This window comes from Chiloscyllium plagiosum, unplaced genomic scaffold (genome assembly GCF_037043375.1).
Source record: "Chiloscyllium plagiosum isolate Xiang-an unplaced genomic scaffold, Cpla_swu_hap1 HiC_scaffold_42, whole genome shotgun sequence".
Taxonomy (NCBI): Eukaryota; Metazoa; Chordata; class Chondrichthyes; order Orectolobiformes; family Hemiscylliidae; genus Chiloscyllium; species Chiloscyllium plagiosum.
The window spans coordinates 44,150,109-44,176,124 of NW_028270180.1; positions in this window are offsets into that span (position 1 = coordinate 44,150,109).

Below are 26,016 nucleotides of genomic sequence, written 5' to 3' on the forward strand. Positions count from 1 at the left end.
GAAACAACTGTTTCACCCACACAATCCCACTCTGAATAAATCCACTATCTAGATGTTCACACAGTTCTGAGTGTGAAGGTTTAGGAAGCAGGGACATGGAATGAGTGGAAACAGCGCTGAACTGGCTGGTGGGATTGGTGCGGTGTATGAGGAATGACATCAATAAAGGTGGATTGGAAAGTTGGGACAGTTCCCTTTGGAGACGCGAGGGCTGATAAATCGCCTGGTTGAAGCTTTCCAAGTGATGAGGGATTTAGACAGTGGAAAAAAGCAGTGAAAATGCTCCTCCGCCTGAAAGGATCGAGAACGATTTGGCACAGATTTAAAGTCATTAGGAATAGAAGTAAAAGTGACATGAGGAGGAAGGTTTTCACACAGGGAGTGGTTAGGATCTGCAAGTCACTGTCTGACAGTGACAAAGAGGCAGGTTCAATTAAGTTACTGAAAACAGTATTCAACGTTTATGTTGAAAGTAGAAATGTGCAGAGTTACAGGGAGAAGGCAAGAGAATGATACAAAGAGAGGGATACTTTTCCTTACTGTGGAGAACCAGCACAGCTAAGGTGGGCTGTGACACAGTCGTGATTCTGAGTGAAATCCCAGTCAACAGAATGTCCAGTATTAGACAGCGGAAATGTTAACAAAGCCGGGACACATTTGGGCAACAGAATAATACACAGCATGTACATGTCACAGGGAGGTTGGCGCAGAGAGAATTAGTGTGGGGAAATACTGCAACTATACCGCTACACAGACGGATGGCAAGCCCCGTCAAAAATAATCTCTTCAAGCCGGTGTCAGCAAGTCTCACCTTAAACCTATGCTCTCTAAATTTCAACTCACCCCACTCTGGGGACGAAGTAACCTTGAATATTTAGTTTTTTTTCCATATTCCTCATGACTTTATCAACCTTCGATAAGCTCATGGCTCAGCCACCACGCCGGAGGGAATGTTGTCCCAGCCTATTCAGCCTCGCCCTACAGTCCAACGCTTTCAATCATCTCCACATCCTTATCTATATTTTGTGAGCAATTTCACGTGATTTCCTTAATTTTTCAAAGATGCCAATTGCGCTGGACAACAACGAGCTATTGGAAACGGAAAAGTGAAGAGGTCACCATCTGCAAATGTCAGTGGTGCTCGACTTTGAGCAGCAGCAGCAGCAGGCGCGTGTGGTGTGAGATTCTGTAGTGTAGTAGTTATCGCATTTGCTTAACCTGCAAAAGATCCCTGGTTCGAAACCGGGCAGGAACAGTCTTGCTCCCGATGGCAGTCTGGTAGGTTTGCATGAATGGGCACTTCTTGCTTGCTGCTTTCATCAGCAAACCTGCCTTGGAGTTTGTTCGCCCGTATCTGCTGTAGCGATGGAAAGACATGCAACTCCATTTAATTACTGTGTAAAGCATTGTTAAGTTTTTCTCCTCCCTGGTTCTGAATATGCGGCAATGTGTACAGCAACGATGGCCATTCTGGGTTGAAGAGTGTAGTTACCGTGCTCTGATCCTTCCGCTAAAAGCAGTAACGCATTTGCTTTCCTTGCCCCGGCGGCCAGGTTCAAAGCCAAGGAGAAAGCTGATGTGCTGGTGTCAAAGTGCACCGCGGATTCCTAATGTAGTCTCTCTATCAAATGCATGCTAAAGCAGTTTCTCAAAGGCATCATTTGGAAACTGTCTGCAGTTTTTCAACGTGTGAAAATCAGCATCAGAAGCCTGAATCATGTTTTGGAGAAGTTCACATGTCAACGGCTCACTCCATCAGCAAAAGGAATGAATGAATTTACACTCTCAGACGAAGCTCTGGACTTGTGCTATCGTAGAGTCAGTAATATTAACGTGCGCATCTGAAATCCCTGCCATGTTGGAACTGAAACCGAGGAAATGTTAGAAAGGCATTGTCTCCATTGTTATTTCTTTACATCACAGAGGAGCAGAAAAATCTCAGCGGTGTGTGTGTGTGTGTGTGGAGAGGGGGAATAACACAGAGAAACACGTGCAGCTCTGGTGAAACTCCTTCTTTCTGATTCAGACAGCAACAAGTGACGTGAAGGTGACTCAGGCGGGAGAGCTTTTCACATGGAGAGCAAAGAGCACTAGCGTACAGTTAGCACCTCTTTGACATCTCGTAGGGGTGGAGGGATGGCCTTTTGCTTTCCGTCATTATGTTCAGAAAGTGTGTTTTGTGCATCTCTAATAAGTACCCTGGAATTTAGTCAACTTTACTGAGTGGCTTCTCATCGATTCCCACTCAGGGTTCCACCTCAGCTGGCAGCCATCTGGCTCATGACCTCAGCAGCAAATTGCACGTTGAATGTGAAAGACAAGGAAACTGGCCACCCGTACCGGCACTGAAGCTCGAACATACTCGTAATGTGATCTGCCCTTCTCGGATTCTACCGGTAACTCAGCTTTTTATGTAGAGAACATTCATTGGGGCGCCTTGTCTGCAAATCAGTCGTGGTAGCTGTAATAAGGTGGATGAGCTTGAGGCTCCTTTGGAAATTGGCAGTGACAATGTTGTGGGGTTAACTGAGATATGGCTTCAATGGACAGGGCCTGGGAAATGAAAATTCAAGGCTATATGTGCTATCGTAAGGACAGACTGACTGGCAGAGGGGGTGGGTGGCCTTTTTGGTAAGGAATGATATTCAGTCCCCTGCGCGGGAGGACCTAGAATCAGAGGATGTAGAGTCAGTATGGGTAGAGCTGAGAAATTCTAAGGGTAGAAAGACCCTAATGGGAGTTACCTACAGACCCCCAAACAGTAGCCTGGACGTAGTGTGTAAGCGGAATAAGGATCTGAAATTGGCCTGTCACAAAGATATTACTACAGTTGTCATGGAGAATTTCAATACGCAGGTTTTCTGGGAGAATCAGGATGGTACTGGACCCCAAGAAAGGGAGTTGTGGAGTGCCTCCGAAATGGATTATTAGAACAGCTTGTGCTGGACCCTACCAGGGAAAAAGCAATTCTTGATCTGGTGTTGTGCAACGAACGGGAGTTGATCAGGGACCTCGATGTAAAGGAGCCCTTAAGAGGTAGTGACGATAATACAATAAGCTTTAATCTGTATTTTGAAACGGAGAGGGTAGAATCGGAATTGACAATATTTCAGTTTAATAAGGGGAATTATGGAGCTATGAGAGAGGAGCTGGCCAAAGTTCAATGGTGCAATACCCTAGCAGGGATGGCAGTGGAACAACAATGGCAAGTATCTCTGGGTATAATGCAGAAGATGCAGGATTAATTCATTCCAAAAAGGAAGAAATATCCTAAGAGGAGACAGGGGTGGCCGTAGCTGACGAGGGAAGTTAAGGACCATATAAAGACAAAATAGTAAAAGTATAACATAGCAAAGATGAGTGGGAATTCGGAGGAGTGGAACACTTTTAAAGAACAACAGAGGATTACTGAGAAGGAAATATGCAAAGAAAAAATAAGGTACGATGGCAAACTGGACAAAAATATAAAGGACAACAGTAAAGGTTTTGTTAGGTATATGAAAAGAAAAAAATGGTTAAGACTAAAATTGGGCCCTTGAAGACAGAAGCATCTGAATTTATTACGGGGAACAAAGAAATGGCAAAAGAATCGAATTGGTACTTTAGAACTGTCTTCACTGGGGAAGACACGAGCAATCTCCCAGATGTAACAGTGGCTGAATGACCTGAACTGAAGGGAATTTATATTGGGCAGGAAATGGTTTTGGAGAGACTGTTAGGTCTAAAGGCTGATAAGTCTCCAGGACATGACGGTCTGCATCTCAGGGTACTGAAGGAGGTGGCTCTAGAAATCGTGGATGCATTGTTGATCATTTTCCAATGTTCTATAGATTCAGGATCAGTTGCTGCGGATTGGAGGGTGGCTAATGTTGCCCCACTTTTTAAGAAAGGAGGGAGGGAGGGAGAAAACAGAGAAATATAGACCAGTTAGTCTGACCTCATTGGTGGGAAAATACTGGAGTCAATTGTAAAGGAAGAAATTATGACACATCTGGATCGCAGTAACAGGATAGGTCAGAGTCAGCATGGATTTATGAAGAGGAAATCATGCTTGAATAATCTTTAATTTTTTGAGGATGAAACTCTGAAGATGAACAAGGTAGATCCAGTGGATGTAGTATACCTGACTATCAGAAAGCCTTTGATAACGTCCCATCTAGGAGGTTAGTGAGCAAAAGTAGGGCACATGAGGTTGAGGGCACAATACTGACTTGGATTGAAAATTGGTTGGCTGACAGGAAACAAAGAGTAGTGATAAACGGCTCCCTTTCAGAATGGCAGGCGGTGACCAGTGGTTTGCCACAGGGATCAGTGCTGGGACCGCAGGTTTTTAGAATGTACATTAATGATATAGATGAAGGTATTAAAAGTAATATTATCAAATTTGCTGACGACACATAGCTGGGTGGCAGTCCGAAATGTGAGGAGGATATTAGGAGAATACAGGGTGACCTGGCCAGTCTAGGTGAGTGGACAGATGCAGATGCAGTTTAATGTGGATAAATGTGTGGTTATCCACTTTGGTGGCAAGAACAGGAAGGCAGATTACTATCTTAATGAAGTCAAGTTAGTTAAAGGGGCAGTACATCGTGATCTAGGTGTATTTGTACATCAGTCAATGAAAGCAAGCATACTGGCACAGAAGGCAGTGAAGAAAGCTAATAGCATGCTGGGATTCATTACAAGAGGAATTGAGTATAGAAGCAAAGCGGTCCTTCTGCAGCTGTACTGGGCCCTGCAAATTTGTGGAACGACATTCTGGCTGGTGAGGGAGTGCAGGGTAGGTCCACGAGATCAATTCCCAGAATGACGGGACTATCTTACGCTGAAAGATTGGAGCGACTGGGCTTGTATAAAATTGAGATTAGAAGTCTGAGAGGGGATCTGATCGAGACGTTTAAGATTATAAAATGATTGGACACTCTGGAGGCAGGAAACATGCTTCCACTGACGGGTGAGTTCCGATCCAGAGGACACAGTTAAAAATAAGGGGCAGGCCACTTAGAACAGAGTTGAGGAGAAATTTCTTCACCCAGAGAGTGGTGAGTGTATGGAATGCCCTGCCCCAGAAGGCTGTGGAGACCAAGCCTCTAGATACTTTCAAGAAAGAGTTGGATAGAGCTCTTAAGGAAAGTGGAGTCAAGGGTTCTGGGGATAAGGCAGGAACAGGATATTGGTTGAGGCTGATCAGCCATGACCATAATGAATGGTGGTGCTGGCTCGAAGGGCAGAATGGCCTACTCATGCACCTATTTTCTATTGTCTAGTGGCACTGTATTATCTGATATATTGCCTGCTCAGTTTTCTGAATTTTCCCTGCAGTTCGGTGTGTTTTATGTTACGCATAATCACGATAGTTGTACCTTTTTGAGCAATGGGCGAAACCAGTTAGCAAACCAAGAATCAAAATTACAGTATTGTCATGCAGCTCATGGTTTCTTTATCGTATCATAACCGAATGTACTTTCTCACAGACACATTCCATTTGTGACTCAAACGAGGCTCAGAAGATAGACTCAGCTTCCCACTGATATTTTTCTGGATTGATGGGCTATCATTATCTGCGGTGAAACTGGTATTGTAGCTGGGCGCATCCCAGTAGCAGTGCGAGCAGGACCGGGATCGTGCAACCGTTTGCCTATGACTTTGCTTCTGTTTTTTTCGCAAGAGTACAATTGAAAATGTATGAGAATAGTATTGCAGCGTGCATGGAGCTGTGGCCAAGCTGTCTAAGCCCCGGGATTAAGGTTTGTGCTTCCATGAAGGCGTCGGTTCGTCTCCCCTCGTGCTGTGTGCGAAAAGCTGCTGCATTTAAATTCCAACATGCGCATCTGGATTTGTTGATTTGAAACTTGTCTCTGATGTGGGAGAGTGCAGACTGTCCATCGGGTCAGTGTCTGAACTGGAGTGATCACTTGCTCCAGCAGCTCCACTGCTGCTTCATAGTCCAAGCAAGTTGTGTTTTTCACTGAAACCCAGTGAAGATTGTTATGTCATTGCTGTTGTGAAACAAAATGCTGCAGTGACTCTAGCGTCCTTGCTTGGTGTTCTGGCGAATGGGAAAATAATTCCAATTAATGGCGAAGTCATATTGTCTTGGATTTCTCTCATTTTCCTTCACTTCTGTCCTGGAGACATAGGTTGGTGATACGCTGCATTGTTGATCGGAGGGAAAGCTAATCTAATCGAGACTGTGATTGGTAATCTTCACTTTTCGTGGCCCACTCCTTTTCTGTTCTTCCTTTTCTCTCATTTCAGCACTTTCCGGGAAGTGGCGGTGCATTAAGGCTCTAGGATGTTTGGAAGAGCAGTTTGGAGTTGCTCTGCTGCCAATTGTCGAGGTAGTTTACAGCTCATTGCCTTCGGACTTCCTCACAAATTGCATTCGTAATGAGGTGTATCTGAAAATGTGTTTGGTTTGTCATGTTTGCTTCTGTTCCGTGTTAAGCGCTTTCCATCTTGCGATTCGCTCAATGCTGTACATGGTAGCACGGTTTGTGAGCTAATATCCAACAGCAAAATTCCTCACCCGAGGGTCTGGGAATATTTTACGGTGTATGGTCAGTAGGGGCAAAAGTAAGGAAGCCCTTCGTTTCTGCAGTATTTCACACCACTAAATTCAAGCGCGATTGGATTTTAGTTTTCTGAGGCATAATTTAGACATATTGGTTAAATTCGAATTGTTTTTAACCAATTAAAACAACTCAGTTATCCATTTCATAACCAAACCTTACATCTTTTTAAATTTGGCAGGACACACTGAGACTGCTAGCTGGTCATCAACAGGTATTTGTCGGCTCTCAGTTCTGAACAGCATTCACTCTGTTTAAGGTATAGTCACGCCTTCAACTTCATAACACTGCTCTCATCACAAAATCCTCCAGCTTCTCATGTCGGGGACAGGGGTTTGGTTACAAAGGTCCGAAAAAAGGGGAGTATCAGCTGCAGCCGTTACCGCATTGAAAAAAGAAAGCTTTATGCCCCTTCCCATGGAATGAGCCGTTCATGTGGAAATAGTTTCATTAAGCTGCGTCCCAGGGCTGGACAGGACGCTGCTGATTGAAGCTGGAGTGGCTGCTTTCTGCTGGCAGTGGAGGTTTGGAGAGAATGGTGTTTGCCTCGTCTTCCTCTGTGTGGATCCCCATATCACAGAATCATGGATGGTTTGGGCTGCAATCCAACCTTGTCATGGATTTTCCGGTTTAAATAGAGGTGGGGGTCACTCTTATACTTTGATCTGAAACAGCCAAAGCTGCACACCTGGATAATGTTGAAGTACCAACATTTTAACTTGCAGCCTGCTGCTGACCATTTGATCCACAGAGACTGACACCAACCAGGCGTGCCGATCCCCATTACACAGGAAGTTTAGGGGAGATCTGAAGGGCGATGGAACAGCTGGAGCTCTCACTGTTTTCAGAGTCTGTCACCAATTTTCCTGCGTTCATCACCGAGCGTGTCAGAGGGGTCTGCAAACACCCAGAGGGAAAGGAACTATCACAAACTGGAAGTTACCCAGGCCCCTCGATGTGACTGATGTGCATCACCTGTGGCTCTGGTACTGGGGTAATTCAAACCCACAGTTTGACAGAAACTGAAACTTAAATGCAGCGCTTCACGGAGCTCAGTCCAACTATCTGTCATTAAGATACACACGTACAGAATCCCTTCTGTATAACCACTTCATCAAATCCTCCCTGTCAATCTGGCCAAATCTTAAACTTTGCGTCTTATCATCCATTTCCCCCAGCTAATGTGAACATTTTGTTTTCATCTACCAGTCATAAACCCATAAGCTCTGTCACATCTCCCTTCAACCCCAGTTGCTCCATTGTATCTTATATCATTCAGTCTTGAAACTCTGGGGAAAATGAATAAGACTATCACCTCTCAGGACCCTCCCATCCTTCACAATGTGTGATAATCTCTGTGTGACTTTACCTGGTCACCCCGGACAGAAACAGGACTAATGTGAGTTTCGGACATAAAAGAGAGGGTGCTGGAAGAACCAAATAGGACTGTTCGCTTTTGGGAGTGATAAATAATGTTCATGTTTAGAGATAGTTTCTTACTCTCTTTTAATTAACTTTTCTGTCTGCACTAATAGCGATGGATTCTGGAGGCTTCTTTCACTGAGGCTTGCAAGGATGGATATACAGACAAAAGCATCGATCAAAGTGAATTATTTATCTGTCTGATTTCTCACCTGGACTGACACTGTCTTTATTAAACGTGGCTGAATACTTAAAGTGGATTCACAGAAAGGAAACACCAAACAAACAAAATCTGACACAATTGATCGATTCATGTGAAACTGAATATGACTAACCTTTCAATAAGTGTTGTATCCTCGGTCATTACCACTCACGGCATATAAGTTCTCCATCATATTCTCCCAGACGATCTGAACCAAAGTCTTATATTTACATCCCATGATCAACTTCCTTTCAGTTAATGTGAATAGTAAATGGTAGACCCTGTAAATTTCCCTTCAGCTTCAATGAAAACCTCACCTTATGATTCATTCAACATGAATCATTTTGGGAAAGGAACCAATCTGTCTCCTCGCAGGGACCCTGTTATCCTTCCCAAAATGTGGGTGATCTGCCACTCTCAGGGACCCTGTCATCCTTCCCAATGTGTAGCAGATCTGCCCCTCTCAGGACCCTGCCATCCCTTCTGATTTGTGGGTGATCTGTCCCTCTCTCCGGGACCCTGCCATCCTTCCCTATGTGTGAGTGATCTGTCCCTCTCAGGAATACTGCCATCCTTCCCAATGTGTATGTGATCTGTCCCTCTCAGGGATCCTGCCATCCTTCCCAATGTGTGGGTGATCTGCCCCTCTCAGGGACCCTGCCATCCTTCCCAATGTGTTGGTGAACTCTCCCTCTCAAGAACACTGTAATCCTTCCCAATGTGTGGGTAATCTGCCCTCTCTCAGGGACCCTGCCATCCTTCATAATATGTGGGTAATCTGTCCCTCTCAGGGAGCCTGCCATCCTTCCCAATATGTGGTTGATCTGCCCTCTCTCAGGGACCCTGCCATCCTTCGTAATATGTGGGTAATCTGTCCCTCTCAGGGAGCCTGCCATTCTTCCCAATGTGTGGGTAATCTGCTCACTCTCACAGCCCCTGCCATCCTTCATAATGCGTGGGTAATCTGCCCCTCTCAGGGACCCTGCCATCCTTCCCAATGTGTGGGTGATGTGCCCCCTCTCAGGGACCCTGCCATTCTTCCCAATGTGTGGGTGATCTGCCCCTCTCAGAGACCTTGCCATCCTTCCCAATGTGTGGGTGACCTGTCCCTCTCTCAGAGACCCTGCCATCCTTCCCAATTTATGGGTGACTTGACCCTCTCTCAGGGGCTCTGCCATCCTTCCCAATGTGTGGATAATTTTTCCCTCTCAGGGGCCCTGCCATCCTTCCCAATGTGTGGGTGATCGTTCCCTCTCAGGGGCCCTGCCATCCTTCCCAATGTGTGGGTGATCTTTCCCTCTCAGGGACCCTGCCATCCTTCCCAATGTGTGGGTGATCTGCCCACTCTGAGAGCCCCTGATGTCCTTCCCAATGTGTGGATGATCTGCCCCCTCTCAGAGACCATGCCATCCTTCCCAATGTGTGGGTGATCTGCCCCCTCTTAGGGACATTGCAACCCACTCAGACCCATTCCCCTACATTTACTCCTTCGCCTAACACTACGGGCAATTTAGCATGGCCAATTTACCTAATTTGCACATTTTTGGACTGTGGGAGGAAACCGGAGCACCCGGAGGAAACCCACGCAGATAATGCGCAAACTCCACACAGTCAGCCGCCTGAGACGGGAATGGAACCCGTGTCTCTGGCACTGTGAGGCAGCAGGGCTAACCACCGTGCCACCGTGTCAATCTTCTGTCTGTGAAGTGCAGATTATTGGAGAGGACTCTGAGAGACAGGATTTATGATTTCTTGGAAAACCATAGTTTGATTACAGAGGTTCAGCATGGCTTTGTAAGGGACAGGTCATGCCTCACAAATCTTCTTGAATCCTTTGAGAATGTGACAAAACGCATTTATTGTTCATTGTAAAAGTACAGAGCATGGGATGCAGGGAAACCTATCTGTGTGGATGCAGAATTCCTGGCCAATAGAAGACAGAGGACGATGATAGATGAAAAGCATTCGGCCTGGAGCTCAGTGACCAGTGGTTTTCTGCAGGGAGAGTTACAGGATCTCTGCTCTTTGTGAGTTTATGAATGACTTGGATGTGTGAGCGGAAGAGTGGGTTAGTAGGTTTGCCAATGACATGAAGGTTGGTGGAGTGATGACTCCTGTGGAGGGCTGTTGGAGGTTGCAACGGGACATTGACAGGATGTCGAGCTGGGCTGAGAAGTGGCAGATGAAGTCAAATCTGGAAAAGTGTGACGTGATTCATTTAGCAGAATACAGGGATAAAGGCACAATACTGGATAGTGTGGAGGAACAGATGGATCTTGGATTTCACGACCAGAGATCCGTTAAATCTGACCCCCCGAATCTGATAATGTTAATAAGAAGGAATATGTTGAATTGGCTTTCATGAGCTGGGGATTGCGTTTTAAAGCCATGAGGTTATACTACAGCTCTAGAGAGCCCTGTTCTGACCCACTTAGAATATTGTGTTCAGTTCGGATCCCCTCAATACAGGAAGGATGTGAAAGATTTAGAGAAGGTGAAGAGGAGATTTACCAGGATGTTGCATAGACTGGAGAGCATGTCTTATGAAGAAAGCTTAAGGGAGCTTAGGCGTTTCTCACTGGTGTGAAGAAGAGTGAGGGCGACTTGATAGAGGTGAACAAGATGATGTGAGGCATAGCTAAAGTGAATAGTGAGAGACCTCTTTATCCCATGGCATACATGGCACAAGGAGGCATAATTTTAAGGTGATTGGAGGATGCGTAAGGGGAGATTTCAGATCTAGGATCTTTACACAGAGAGTGGTGGATGGGTGTAACGGTACATTTAATAGACTCTTAGTTAGGCACATGGATGATAGTAAAATGAAGGTTATGTAGGTTAGTTTGATCTTACAGTTGGGTAAAAGGTTGGCATGGCATCATGACCGAAGGGTCTTGTGTTGTATTGTTCTGTATTCTACGTTCTGTATGGTAAACTGGATAATAAGCTCAGATCAATGTAAAAGGATATGACATTCAGGAGGAGCTAGTCAACTGGATACAAAATTGTCTTGTTGGTCGAAGACAGAGGGTGGTGGAAGACATGTTGTTTTTTCTGACTTGAGGCATGTGACCAGCGGTGTAGTGGGTCCACTGTTGTTTGTCATTTGGATAAATGGTTTGGATGGCAGTATTGGTTTACTGGTAAGTAAGTTTTTTGGGTGATACTGAAATTGATGGTAAAATGGACAGTGAAGAAGGTTGTCTGTGATACAACAGGATGAACAGTCCTGCTGGGATAGTGGGCTGAAGAATAGCAGATGGAGTTTAATTAGATAAATACAAAGTGTTCCATTTTGGTAAAATGACCTAGAGTGGGACTTGTAAAGTTAATGTTCGGGCCCTGCCTGGTGTTGTCAATCAGTGATCCAGGGATGCAGGTACACAGTTCTTTGAAAGTGGTATCCCAGGTAGACAGGCAGGTGAAGCAGGTGTTTGGGATGGTTACATTTATTGGGCAGAGTATTGAGAATAAGAGTTGGGATGTCAAGATGCTGCCTGACCTGCTGTGCGTTTCCACTACCACGATTATCTATACTGTGGTTTTCAGCATCTGCAGTCTTTGTTTTTACCATGTTGTATCTGTACAAGACACTGGTGAGGTCACCTTAAAAGCATTGCTGATATGTAGGAAGAACTCATCATGTTCACTTACCTGCTTTAGGGAAGGACATCTGACATTCTAACCTGGTCTGGCTAACATGTGACTCCTGACCCACAGCAATATGCTGACTCTGTGCTACCCTCTGGTCAATTCGCAGTGGGGCAAAGAATTCTGGTCAATCAGTGACACCCACATCCCATTAATGAATAAATTAAAATACATATCTCCCTCCCTATCTCTGCAAACACCTCCATCTTCAGGAATCCGTACTGGCTTTGTAACACCATTCAGGCCTGGACCACTCTCTGTGACACTCTCACCACCTCCAGTACCTTCATTTCTCCCTGTTCCGCTCGTATCATTAAACCCTGATCATGATTCACCTTCCAACTGCCCTCCTCCTGCTAGCAGACTCCTTCCAATCCCTTTAACACTTATTCTTAAAATATTCTCTTACTTCAGGATTTTAAGTACGTTTTGATGATCTTCTTAGCCTCATAATCTAGTATGATCCATTTTTCCTGAGTGAGGGACGGGTGGGAATTTCTTGCTGAGGTTTGATATGTTTCAATGGAATGTTCTTTTGTCGAGTATTTTTCGCTGTCCCTTAAAATGTTTTCAGTTGTTCAATTACAGAGATATATTTCAGTTTTGTTTAGCCTGTTTATCTTGGTCAGTTCTCCTCTCAACCCCATGTAACTGACTATTTTTGTTTCTAGTTGTAATTTATCCTTTCTGTAATTCCCTTTCAAAGCTTAAATTCCTTTAAACTGCACTTTATCACAATTTCCCAGAGGATCTTGCCAGGTGACATTACTCAGTCACTAAGTTCCATCATACAACGGTGACTCTGACATAGATACATCTCGAGCCAGTTGCACAATGTGTTATTCAAAGAAACACTGAAAAAAACATCTCACAACTCCTCTTCCAATATCACTGTTGTCAGTGTGATTGACAAGATTATACGAAGATTGAAGTTCCACTGAATTATCCCCAAGCCTTTGTTAACAATTCCAATGAGTTCCTCTGTCATGCAGTGATGAGCAATACTGTTCGTTGACAAATCTGTTCTGCTGCTTGTGTCCTTGGCAAGTAGCAGCCAGAATTTACATTCAGACTGACTTTACTTCATGATTATATTCGATTACTTACAGTGGGGAAACAGGCCCTTCGGCCCAACAAGTCCACACCGACCCGACCTAACACTACAGGCAATTTAGCATGGCCAATTCACCTAACCTGCACATTTTTGGAATGTGGGAGGAAACCGGAGCACCCGGAGGAAACCCACACAGACACGGGGAGAATGTACAAACTCCACACAGTCAGTCGCCTGAGGCGGGAATTGAACCTGGGTCTCTGGCGCTGATGAGGCAGCAGTGCTAACCACTGTGCTACCGTGCCACCCTCAATCTGCGTCCAAATGCTTTCGCTGTAATGCAATTGTTATCCATTATTGTTAGCGTTACCCAATTTGCCTGAGCTTGCACAAGTTTGTGAACCATTGAATATTTTTGTTCACCCTATATCCGTGTCTCCCTGGTGTCTAAATCTCATATCGCTGAGTCTTAAATCCATCTACCTTATTGCAGCGACGTTGTCTATTAAAAAAAAACATAACTTACTTTTTCCTACAATTTTTTGTCACAAATCTATTCACTGATGTACAATTTCATTTAAACTTCGTCCCATTCTGTTCCTTTTTGCTTGTCTTAAGCCACATTCTCATGCTGTTCCGATGAGACGCCTTTTGTCTTTGGATTTGGAAAGCTCCTCTCACCTGAACACTGTCTCTGCATCCTCTCTGTCAGTTGAAAGATCTGTTCATAAATCTACTGACATGATTGGCCAGGACACTGGTCCCAGCACGGTTCCAGTGGGACCATCCGAATAGATTATTTTTTAAATCAGTTATGGGATATGGTGACTCTGGCTGACCAGCCTTTCTTGCCCAGCCCTAGTTGCCCTTGAGTTGAGTAACTTGCTCGGCCATTTCAGAGGGTAATTGTGAGGCAACAACTTTGCTGTGGGTATGTCGTGCAGGCCACGTGAGGATGGGCAGATGTCCTTCTCGAAAGGACAAGTGTTTGGGTTTTTTGTACATCAGCAATGGTCTCATACTTATTTGTGGATTGTTAATTACTATTTTTAAAATATTCATTTCAAATTCCACCATTTCTTATGGTGGGATTCCAACCTGCATCTCTTGAACATCAGCTGAGGTTTGGGATACATGCTCTAGCAATTATACCACTCGGCCATCACTTCACCTGCTCACAGGTTGCTCATTCCTGACCGGTTATATAAGTGCACGATGAAGCAAAACCTGTTCTTCCATATCAATTATGTGATCCTTATATCTTCCAAAACTCTGGTGATATCACTTAGTCTCGCTCTTGCTCTTGCTTTCGCTCTCTCTCTCTCTCTCTCTCTCTCTATTGCAGCTACACCAGATCCTGAGCCAACAGAATTCTCCACTCCAGAGAGATGAGGGAGCACAGGCCAGGGATGGAGACTGGGATTTTCCAGATCTCTATGGTGGTACTCAGTGCCATTTTAAATCCTACATCAGTCTAATTTCCCATTCTGTCTATTCCTCTGTCTCCTGTAGGTACTCAGGAAGGGTCATACTCAATTAACTTCCCAGCTGGTTGGTTTCTCGTTTTTCACCACATTGAAGGTGGTGGGCAGCCAGAGAGACAAATGGCAGGGAGATCTGGAGCCCTCAATAAATGGTGCAGGTAAGATCACTCACAGTGCACAGAACAGAGAGCAACGAGACGGCTCCAAACATCGGCTAACAAGACATGACATAGATACAGTTCTGGAGGGGAGCCCAGAATACACACACACCCCAGGCTCAATCCCCATCCCTACTGTAAGTTCTGTTGTACTAAAACTCACTACTCTGCAACACTGTATCTATGGCATGTCTTGTGCACCAGTGTCTTCAATAATTTGTAATTCCGACAACAGTTCCTATCTCTGTAACCTCCTCCTAGCCCAATAGTTCCTCCACATATTTGAAATGTACTGTATTCCAGACTACCATCCCTATTTATGTAACTTGCTTCAGTGTCTATAACATGCCTTATCTCGGTAGTCTCCTCCTCCAATAACTGGAGACAGAGTCCGTATCCCTTCAAACCTTCTCCTCCCCATTTATCTGCCCAACGTTTACATGTTGTAATTGTACTTTTCTCTACAATTTCCCCTGGAAGATCATTCCATAACTGCACCACCCTCTGTGCAGAAAATGTCCCCTAAAATCTCTTTTAAGTATTTCCTCTCCCATCCCATATTTATGCCCACAGAACACAGAACATGACAGCGCAATACAGGCCCTTCTGCCTTCGATTTTGCGCCAACCTGTAGACCCAATCTGAAGCCAATCGCACCAACACTATTCCAATTCTTGTCCATATGCCTACCCAAAGACCGTATAAATGCCTTTAAAGTTGGCCCCGACTATTCTGAGTAATGAACCTACCGCTGGCATCTGTCCCCTATCTCATTATTAATATTTATATCTACCTCAATTTAAAGCTATCTCCCGTCGTGCTAGGCATCACCATCCAAGAGAAAAGGCTCTCACTGTCCAACCAATCTCACCTGCTGATAATCTTATATATCTCAATTAATTGACCTCAAACTCAATTTGAACTCTTGAACAAAAACAGTTAAAAGTCTCTCAGCCTTTCCTCATAAGACCTTCCTCCCCATACCAGGTAACCTCCTAGTAAATCTCCTCTGAATCATTTCCAAAGCTTGCACATCCATCCTGTATTGCAGTGACCTGAACAAATGTGGCCACACCAGTTTTGTACGGCTGCAGCATGATCTTATGGTTCCGAAACTCAATCCCTCTACCAATACAAGCTCACATACTGAATGGTTTCTTAAATCTGGGTGGCAACTTTCAAGGATCTATGTACATGGACATAGAGATCTCTCTGTTCATCTACACTACCAACAATCTTTCCATTATCCCAGTACTCTGTGTTCCTGTTACTCCCTCCAGAGTGAATCGCCTCACACCTTTCCACATTAAACTCCATTTGCGAACTTTCAGTCCAGCTGTGCAGCTTATCTATACCTTTCTGTAACCTACAACGTCCTTCGTCACTATCCACATCTCTACCAACCTTACTGTCTTCTGCAAATTTACTAACCCATCCGTCAATGCCCACATTTAGGTCATTTATATAAATGACAGCAACAGTGGACCCAAAACAAATCCTGGCAGTATCCACTTGTAGCTGAACTCCAGGATCAATCTTTCTCATCAACCACTACCCTCTGTCTTCTTTCAGTGAGTCAATTTCTGATCCAAACTGCTTAATCACCCACAATCCCATGCCTCCGTATTATGGGCAATAGCCTACCATGGGGGACCTTAAAAAAACGCCTTACTGAAATACATATACACCACATCAACTGCTTTACACTCATCCATCTCTGTCTTTGTTCTCCTTCTTAAAGACCTCAATAAGGTTTTTGGGAGGCACGACCTACCCTTCACAAAATCGTGTTGACTATCCCTAATCAACGTACTCATCTCCAGATGAATATAAAACCTATCCATTACAAGCCTTTCTAACACTTTACCCAGAATCAAAGTAAGGCTCACACGTCTATAACTACCAGGATTGTCTCCACTCCTCTGCTTGGGGTGACACGGTGGCGCAGTGGTTAGCACTGTTGCCTCACAGCGCCAGAGACCCGGCTTCAATTCCTGCTTCAGCCAACTGTCTGTGAGGAGTTTGCACATTCTCCCCGTGTCTGTGTGGGTTTCCTCCGCGTCTGCCGATTTCCTCCCACAGTCCAAAATGTGCAGGTTAGGTGAATTGGCCATGCTAAATTGCACATAGTGTTAGATGAAGGGGTAAATGTAAGGGAATGTGTCTGAGTGGGTTGCTCATCCGATGGTCGGTGTGGACTTCTTGGGCCGAAGGGCCTGTTTCCACACTGTAAGTAATCTATTATAAGGGTACAACATTTGCTCTCCTCCAGCTTTCTGGCACTATTCCCGTAAACAATTACGACATAAACATCAGAAGCCAAAGGCATGGCAATCTCCTTCCTGGATTCCCAGAGAATCCGAGGATAAATCCCATCCGGCCCCGGGGACTTATCTATTTTTAGACTTTGCAGAATTGCTAACACCTCCTCCTTCTGCACTTCGATCCAATCTAGTTATGGACTACTACCCTGGGTCAAGTCGTTGGCTAATCACCTTTCCTGTATTCGACGTGGTTTGAATCATCGTCCTGCAATTTTTATCATCGAAGGACAATGATACATATATTTCTGCTCGTGTTCCTGACACTACTCTGCCACAATGTTTTGGGATACACCTGTTCAGGACCCAGTGCTTTCTCCACTTTTGTGTTCTAAGACCTCCAGCACCATCTCTTCTGTAATGGGAACTCTTTTCAAGCCATCACTGTTTCTTTAACTGACTTGTCTGCAGTAATTTCTGACATTAAATGTTCATTTAGGGTCTCACCCACCTTCTGTGATTGCACACATGGATGGCCTTATTGATCTTTGCGGGGCCCTAGTGTCTCTCTAGTTGCTTTTTTGTACTTGTGCGCTGTAGAATTTCCTTGCATTCTCCTTAACCTAAAATGCCAAATCTATCTAATCCCCATATGTTGCTTTCCAACTTATTCAGCCTCTCCGTTTCTGTCAAACGCTCCAGTATCAGTAACATCTCCGTCAATCTTTGCTCCATTTGCAGTTTCAGGAAATGCTTCCTAAAGCAGGAGGATCAGAATTCTATGCAGTACTCCAATTGGGGACCCAGCAATGACTTATACAGCCATTTTACGATGTACCAACTCATGTAGTCTGCAAAATGCCCTTTCCCCATCCTGTCCACGTGTGATGCCACATCCAAGGAACAATGTAACTGTACTCCTTGGTCTCTCTGTTCGCCAACACTGCCCATTAATTGTGTTAGTCCTCCCTAGTTTGCTTTAACAAAATCCATCGCCTGAATTCAACTCCATCTTTCATTCCTTGACCACTGGCTCAGTTGTTCGAGAACCCCCTCGATAACTGTATTTCCTGCTATAACCCGTGTTATATCCGGACTTTTTTTTAGATTAGATTACTTACAGTGTGGAAACAGGCCCTTCGGCCTAACAAGTCCACACCGCCCCGCCGAAGCGCAACCCACCCATACCCCTACATTTACGCCTTACCTAACACTACGGACAATTTAGCATGACCAATTCACCTGACCTGCACATCTTTGGACTGTGGGAGGAAACCGGAGCACCCGGAGGAAACCCACGCAAACACGGGGAGAACGTGCAAACTCCACACAGTCAGTCACCTGAGGCGGGAACTGAACCCGGGTCTCCGGCGCTGTGAGGCAGCAGTGCTAACCACTGTGCCACCGTGCCACCCACTTTTATCAACAAACTTATTAACAATAACTCCTATGCTCTTACAGAAATAATATCTGTAAATGATGCATAACAGTGGATCTAGTACTGTTCCTTATGGCACACTGCTGGTGATAGGCCGTAGTCTGCACAACAAGCTTCTCCCACCACTCTCTGTCTCCCACTGTCAAGCCAATTTTGTATCCAGTTGGATAGCTGTCCCTGCTCCCATGTGATCTAACCTCACTAACCAGTGTCCCACGCTAAACCCTGTCTAAGGCCTTGCTGTGGTCAGTATAGACAAAGTCTCCTGTTCTGTCATCATCTATCTTCTTAGTCACTTCTTCAACAAACACAGTCAAGTTTGTGAGACACTACTTGTGCAGGCTTCCTGCTCATCACCCATGGCTGTCACTGATATGAATAGCTCTTTAAGAGGCACTTCTACCTGAGTTTCCCCCAATGTCCTCGGATATACATGATTAGCTCCAGGGATTTGTCTATTTTTTATGCATTTTAAAATCTCCAGCAATTCTTTTTCTGATGTGCAGAGTCTTTTGAAGACTTTATTTCCCTGACATCTCCAGTCTTTAAGTTCTAATGTGAAATATTCGTAAAGGATCTCACCCATCTCCTGTGGTTCCACACATGGATTATCCCATTGATCTTCAAGGGGACAAATTCTGTCCTTAGTTAATCTTCTGTCATTAGTATTCATGTAGAATCCCTTTGGAGTTTCCTCAGCATTATCAGCCAAAGTTTTCTCTGGTCTCTTGTTTGCCCTACTGCTTTCCCTCTTCAGTGTATTACTGTACCCACAATGATCTTTGAGGAATCCAGCTCGCCATATATAACATGGACCGCCTTTTTCTTGACCAGAACCTCAATATCCCCAGGCATCCAGAATTTTATACTTATAATCAGCATTGTCCTTCACACTAACAGAAATATCCTCACCCTGAACTTTCATTTTATCTTTCTTTTGAAAGCTTTCCACCTGCCTGAAGTCCATTTACCTGCAAATAGTCTCCACAATCAACTGTTAAAAGCTCTTGACCAATAACTTCTGGATTGGGGCAGGCCAATTTTGACGTTTCACTTATGGACCAGGCTTGTCCTTTTGCATAACTGTTCTAAAACTAATATAGTTGTGGTCAGTTTGTCAATGTGCTCCCCAACTAACACCTCAGTCCCTTTCCCTACATTGTATTCCAAGGGGAGGTCAGGTTTTGCCCTTTTCTCTAGGGGGAGAGCAAACAACCAGTGGTAATTGTGCACATCAGTACACATGACATAAATACAGTTAGGTGGGTTCTGGTCAAGTAAGTATTGGGAGTTAGATAAGAAGTTAAAAAGCAGGACTACAAGGACAGTGAGCTCCAGATTTCTCCCAGTGCCGCTCGCCAGTGAATACGGAAATAGAAAGATAAGACGATCAATGAGTGCCTGAGGGGCTGGTGGTGGGGGAAGGGTTTTTACGTCTTCGATCATTGGGATCTCTTCTGCAGTAGAGATGACCTGGACAAGTTGGACGGGTTAGACTTGAACCAGAGGGGTACTAGCAACCTGGGAGGGCGATTTGCTAGTGTTACCTGGGAGGGCTTAATCTGGTTTGCCAGGTGATTGGGATTCTGAAAACGAGAGAGACCATCGGCCAGTCAGAGGAAAATACACCAGCCACCGAGAGCAAGTTTCCTATTCAGGATATCCAGGGGCAAAGTCAAGAGAGGGAAAAGACTTCTAGTTTCAAGGGCATTTATTTCATGAGGCCTGACTGGTAAGGCAGGTGAGCTCAGTGCATGGATTGGCTCTGGGGACTGGGATATTATAGCCATAAGAGAAACATGGCTGAGAGAAGGGCAGGACTGGCAGCTCAGTGTTCCAGGATACAGAAGGTACAAGTGTGACAGAAAGACAATTAAATGAGAAGAGGGAGTTGCGCTTTTGATAAGGGAGAGCATAACATCAGTGGTCAGAGAGGATACTCCTAAAGAGTCATCAAATGAGTCCATATGGTTAGAAGTTAGAGAGAAGAGGGGGTGGTCACTTTGTTGGGACTGTATCACAGACTCACAAATAGCCAGCGGGTATGAGAAGAGCAGATGTGTAGAGAGAATGTAGATAGCTCTAGGAATAAGAGAGTAGTATTGATTGGAGATTTTAATTTCCCCTGGATTGACTTGTGAACTCAGAGAATAAACGTCCCATATGGGTTACAATTTGTCAAATAGGTCCAAGAAAGTTTCCTTGACCGATATGTAGAAGGTCCTACTCTACTCAGGTGGGCGTAAAATTGAATCTCCCCTGAGAAAACGAGATCAGGAAGTGACTGAAGTGTCAGTCGGAGAGCACTTTGGGTCCAGTGACCGCAACTGTCTTAGTTTTAACATCTATAGAAAACGATAGGAGAGGTCCACAGGTTAACGAGCTATGCTGGAACACAGCCAGTTTTGGGGTCATGAAGCAGGACCTAGCAGAGGTTGAGTGGGTGAGTCTGTTTGAAGGAGAAGAAACGACTGGAAAATGGGAGGCTTTTAAAAGTGTGATACTGAAAATTCAGGTCAGTATGTACCTGTTAGGGTGAAGGGAAAATGGCAGGTTTAGGGATCCCTGGCTGATGAGAGATATTGAGGTTCTGGTCTGGCAAATGAAGATGGTATACATTAGGTTTAAGGTTTCTGTATCTACCAAACCTCTTCCAGCCCTAAAGACACAATCGATCTGTGGAGACTCTATAATCTTCTCAGGTCTCTGCCCCACTCCGATCTGTCGAACCCACTCCAGTCCCTGTGTCTGTTCCAATCCAGTTCCTAAAGGACCTGCGATCTGTGTAATATGCTCTCATCACTATCACCCACTCTGTCAATGTAAACTCTTCCAGTATTTACACCCATCTACTTTTCTGCATAAACTTCTCCAGTTCTTACAACCCTATCTGTGTTAACAACAACCTCACCTACAACCCTTTCCCACTTAGGCCAAACTGGAGAAGGTTACTAATGCTCCTTTATCTGTGTAACTGTCTCCAATCAAAATTGCTGTTCTCATTTCCAGGAAAATCTGTCCGATTCCACATCCTCCATGTCTAAATAACACCAGAACCTAATAATTTCGATATCTCTAAACGTGTTCAGTCCCGACTACCCTTCATATGTATGTTTTTTCTTCCAGTCTATACAACCTATATTATCTCTGTAATCTGCTCCATTCCCTAAATAGTCCCTGTCTGTATAAATCTGCACTGTCCTACTATTATCCTTATCCCTGTAAACGACTCCATCCCTCCCAACCTCCCTATCTCCATGAACTCATGCAGGCCTGACAGCTCTTCACATTTCTGTAACCTCCTGTGGCACTATGGTCCTCCCTCCCTGTCAAACCACCTGCAGTCCCCACATCCCTCCCAATCTGGGTCCTCTGCTCCAGATCAGACCATTGCTGTCTCTGTAAACACCTCCACCTCTCACAACTCTTCCCATTTGTGTAACCTCGTTCAGACCCCATACTCTCCAGCATCCTGAATCCTCTTCCTGCTATTGCAATCAAAATCATGTTTATGTAAAATCCACCAGTGCTTAAACCTTTCCCAACTCAGTAACCTCTTGCAGTCCTAACAAAACACCTAAACTGTGAAACCTTGCATTTCGCTACAATCCTCTCTCCCTCCCTCCTCAAATATGTTCATTACCATGTAACCTCACAATTACTGAATACTCCTTTTGGCACTGCAACCCACCGAATGTCTGCAAAATCCTCCTGTCCTGATATCCCTCCCTATCTCTGTAACCCCCACCACCCTCCAGTGCCCTTTTGGGGAACGTGGCAGAGGAGGGAAGCTTTGTAGAGTCTGGGCCATGATACGGAGGTAGAATCCTGGGAATTACAGATTTAGTCTTATGTCTGTGAAGTGCAGATTACTGGAGAGGACTCTGACAGACAGGATTTATGACTACTTGGAAAACCATAGTTACATTTTAGACAGTCAGCATGGGTTTGTGAGGGGCAGGTCATGCCTCACAAAACTTATTGAATTCTTTGAGGATATGGCATAATATGTTGACGCTCATTCAGAAAATAAGCAGGCATGGGATACAGGGAAATCTGTCTGTCTGGATACAGGATTGGCAGCCGAGAGAAGACAGAGTATGGCAGCAGATGGACAGTATTGATCCTGTGGTGTTCTGTAACACTCGGCTTTTGGACTCTGCTTTCTGTGATTTTTATAAATGACTTGGATGTGGATGTTGGAGAGTGGGTTAGTAAGTTTGCCAATCTGGTGGAGTGGTGAGTAATTTATAAAATTTATAAGTTTGCCAATCTGGTGGAGTGGTGACAATTTCCTGTCACAAATTGATTCGCTGATGTAAAGTCTTAGTTAAACTCTGTCCCATTCTGTTCCTTTCTGCTTGTCTTCAGCCACATTCCCATGCTGTTCCAATGCTTCACCTTTTCTATTTGGATTTGCAAAGATCCTTTCATCTGAACCATATCCCTGCATTCTCTCTGTCAGTTGAAAGTCCTGTCCCTAAACCTACCGACGTGATTGGCCAGGGCACTGGTCCCAGCACACTTCCAGTGGGACCATCTAAATGGTTTATTTTTAAAATCAGGTCTGGGATGTGGGTGTCTCTGGCCGAGCAGCCTTTCTTGCCCAGCCTTAGCTGCCCTTGAACTGACTAGCTTGCTCGGCCATTTCAGAGGGTAATTGAGAGGAAAAAGCACTTTGCTGTGGGGATATCGTGCAGACCATGTGAGGATGGCAGATGTCCCCAAATGTAGTTTTGATGAACAAACATTGTTTTGGACATCAGCAATGATTTCGTACTTATTCATGGATTGTTAGTTGCAATTTAAAAAAAAAAAAACGATAATTGCAAATTCCACGATTTCTGATGGTGGGATTTAAACCTGCCTCCACTGAACATTGCGTGAGCTTTTGGATACATGCTCTCGCAATAATATTACTAGGCCATTACTTCACCTGTTCAAAGGTTGCTCATTCCTGAGCACTTATACCAGAGCATCAGGAACCTAAACGTGTTCTTCCTACATGATTGTTTCATTATGAAATCTTGCTGCCCTCTTGTGATGTCACTCAGTCTCTCTCCATGTGTTATCCCTCACTGTGATGATCTAATTGCTGCCTCTGTCAGCGGCTCTCACTCTTGCAGCTACTCCAGATCCTGAGCCAATTGAAGTCTTTACTCCAGAGAAACGCAGCAGCACAGGCCAGGGATGGAGACAGGGTTTTTCAGATCTCTGTTGGACTTAGAGCCATTCTCCATGTGTATCCCTCACGGGATCACTCTAATTTCCCATACTGTCTGTTCCTCTAATTCCAGTAGATATTAGGAAGGTCCAGACTCAATAGACTTCCCAACTGCTGGGTTTCTCGTCCATCGCCACATTGAAGATGGTTGATCAGCCAGGGAGACAAAGGGAAGGGAGATTTGGAGTCTTCAATAAACCTTGCAGTGAGGTAAGATCACTCACAGTGAACAGAGCAGAGAACAAAGAGAGAGCTCCAAACATCGGCTAACAAAACATTAAAGATATAGTGCTTGAGGGGGAGCACAGTACAGACACACCCCAGGCTCAATCAACACCCCTATAGTAAATCCTGTTGTGCTAAGACTCACTAATCTGCAACACTCTATCTATGGCATGTCTTGGTGACTTGTGTCTTCAATAATTTGTGACTACTATAACAGTTCTTGTCCCGGTAACTATCTCCCTTCCCTATACTCCCTCCACATATTTGAATTGTACTGCATTCCAGACTACTATCCCCATCGCTGTAATTTGCTTCAGTGTCTATAACATGCCTTATCTTCGTAGTCTCCTCCTACAATAACAGGAGACAGGATCATGCAGCACGGAAACGGTTCCTTCGATCCAACTAGTCCATGTTGACAAGAGTCCCTGAACGAGTCGCGGTTCCCTGCACTTGACCCATATCCGTTCAAACCTTCTCCTCTCCATGTACCTGCCCAAATGTCTTTTGCATGTTGTTGTTGTACTTTTCTCTACCACTTCCCCTCGAAACCCATTCCATACCTGAACCATCATCTTCTCCTCCAAACCCTTTTAAGTTTATTCCTCTTCCATCTCCTACTTATGCCATCCAGAACACAGAACAGAACAATACAGTGCAGTACAGTCCCTTCGTCCCTCAATGTGCGCCAACCTGTGGAGCCAATCTGAAGCCCATCTAACCTTCCCTATTCCATTCTCATCCATATGCCTATCCAATGACCGTTTAAATGGCCTTAAAGTTGGCGAGTCTTCCACTGTTTCAGGCCATGCAATCCATGCCCTGACGATTCTGAGAAAAGAACGTACCTTTGGCATCTGTTCCATATCTATTAATTAATATTAATATTAGTTACTACCTCAATTTAAAGATATTTGCCCTCGTGCTAGCCATCGCCATCCGAGGGAAAAGGCTCTCACTGTCCAACCCATGTCACCCTCTGATTATCTTATGTGTCTCAATTAATTGGCCTTAAACTCTTCTCTCAAATAAAAACAGATTCAAGTCCCTCAGCCTTCCTCATAACACCTTCCCTCGTACCAGGTAACATCATAGTAAAACTCCTCAGAACCCTTTCGAAATATTTTAACATCTTTCTTCTAATGTGGTGAACAATAGGCAACACTCCAAATGCGGCCGCACCAGAGTTTTTTTTTTACAGCTGCTGCATTATCTCATTGTTCCGAAACTTAATCCCTGTACCAATAAAAGCTCACATGCTGAATGCCTTCTTAACAACCCTATCAAACTGGGTGGCAACTTTCAGCGATCCATGTACATAGACACAGTGACCTTTCTGCTCATCTGCACTACCAAGTTCTGCTTTACCCACATCCACCTGTTTGGTCACCTCAAAGAAGTCAACAAGGTTTGTGAGGCATGACCTACCCTTCACAAAACCGTGCTGACTATCCCTCATCAACGCATTCATCTCCAGATGATAATAAATGCTAGCTTTTACAAGCCTTTCCAACAATTTGCCCAGAATCGAAGTAAGGCTCACAGTTCTACAATTAGCAGGGTTGTCTCTATTCCCCTTATTGGTCAAGGGGACAACATTTGCTGTCCTCCAGCCTTCTGACACTATTCCTGAAGACAATGACGGCATAAAGGTCAAAACCAAAGGCTCAGAAATCTCCTTACTGGCTTCCCAGAGAAACCAAGAATAAATCCCATCTGGCCCAGGGGACCTTTTTTTTCACTTTCCAGAATTGCTAATACCTTATCCTTCTGCAGTTCAATTCCCATCTAGTTATGGACTCCACTGCCCTGGGGTAAAGACGTTGGCTACCTGTACCCCTCATAGTTTTATAAACTTTTATGAGGACACCCCTCAGCCACCTACGCCCAGTGGAAATGTGAAGGACAATGATATAAATATTTCTGCTCCCGTCCCTGCTACTACTTTGCCACAATGTTCTGGGGTATACTTGTTCAGGAACTAGGGCTTTCTCTACCTTTGTGTTCTAAGACCTCCAGCACCACCCCTTCTGTAATGGGGACTCTTTACAAGCCATCACTGTTTCTTTCACTTTGTTTCCTAGTGTTTGTCCACAAAACGTTCTGACATGAAACGCTCATTTAGGCTCTCTCCCATCTCCTGTGGTCGATACATGGATGGCCTCACTGATCTTTGAGGAGCCCTAGTGTCACTCTAGTTGTTTTTTTGTACTTGTGTACTGTAGAAATTTCTTCGCATTCTCCTTAACCTTATCTGCCAAATCTATCTCATTCCCCCATGTTGCTTTCCAGCTTATCCAGCCTCTCTGTTTCTGTCAACCCCTC